Consider the following 1,719-nt stretch of genomic DNA (forward strand, 5'->3'; position numbering starts at 1 on the left):
TATATATATATATATATATATATATATATACATATATTTTGTGTGTGTAGGGGTTGGTTCAAATGTTAACCATGATTATTGTGTTAACTTTATTAACCAGTCTTGGCCTTATTATAATAAACGGTTGCGATTAATCATGATAAAAAATTAATTTTTTAAATTTACAATTTCAAAAAACATATATGAACAAAGGGGAAAAGGATATTTAGGTAAAAAAAATTATATAACTCCCATATCATTGATTGGAGTTACAAAATCAAAAATCCTCATTATTTTTGTTAATTTATTTTTATTAATGTAAGAACCATATGAACACATCTATATATATGAACCATGTGTCAAATACGAACAAAAAATTGACATATGAACGTGGACTGCATAACATTTATGAACAGAATATGAACATAATAAGAATAGTTGTTACACGAAAGAAAATAAATAAAAAACATGTATGAACATAATATGAACAACTTGTGAACAATAGTTCCTTCATTATGAACACATTCAGAAGCGAACAAATATTGAAATATCCAGCTAGTGTATATATGAATACAATATGGACACTTGTGAACAATAGTTCCTTCATTATGAACAAATTCAGGAGCGAACCAATGTTGAAATATGCAATTGGTGTACATATGAACACAATATGAACAGCTTGTGAACAATAGTTCCTTCATTATGAACACATTCAGGAGTGAGTCAATGTTAAGATATGCAGCTAGTGTACATATGAACACAATATGAACACTTGTGAACAATAGTTTCTTCATTATAAACAATTTGTTTATGCATAATAGCTTGAACGATACCGAAAACTTTACTATCGGGTCTCTTATACCAATCACAAATTCAATAACATTATAGATAGAAAAATCAATATTATAAAAAAAAAATATCAATAATAAATTAACAAAAATTATAAATTCAATATTAGATGTCTTGATTCATGTCCCTACTAGAACATATATGAACACACCTGAACGTATATGAACACTAGTTGTAGTCTATGGCAAGTCAAGCATCACAAGCAGCTGATGGAGCCGAATGGTTATCATAATTGGGTTGCATAACAAATTAAGTTGACGATGAACTCATTCCATTTGAACATATGAATTGGGTTCGTAGTAATAATTAAAGAAAAAGTTACCAACACAATATGAACTATAAAAAAAGCAAAAACTTCATAATCAACATAATTTCGATTAAAACGAATACAATAACATATTAATCCATTATTAATAAAAACGTTTTGATTATTGTCTTCACTTCTGGAACTCGAAGTCCAATTGTTATCGTAAACCATTTTAACCTTACCATTGTTGTCGAGTTGTTTTCCAATGGATTTATCCATATTAACTTGAATGACATCGAAAGCTTTACTATCGGGTCTCCTTTAACAATCACAAATTCAAGAACATTATAGATAAATAAATCAATATTATAAAAAAAAAGATCAATAGTAAATCAACAATAATTATGGGATTTTTTGATTTTGTAACTCCCAATTAATGATATAGAAGTTACATACAAACTAAAATTACATATTTACCCTTGTCATTAAATTATGAGATGGATATGAACCTAGATAAAGATGGATTTTCATTAGTTGAGCTTGGTTAACAAAGTTAACACAATAATCTTAGTTAACATTTGAACCAAGCTCTATGTATGTGTGTGTGTATATATATATATATATATATATATATATATATATAC

Source organism: Cynara cardunculus (genome assembly GCF_001531365.2).
Source record: "Cynara cardunculus var. scolymus isolate 2C chromosome LG 15, CcrdV1, whole genome shotgun sequence".
In the NCBI taxonomy this organism is placed as follows: Eukaryota; Viridiplantae; Streptophyta; class Magnoliopsida; order Asterales; family Asteraceae; genus Cynara; species Cynara cardunculus.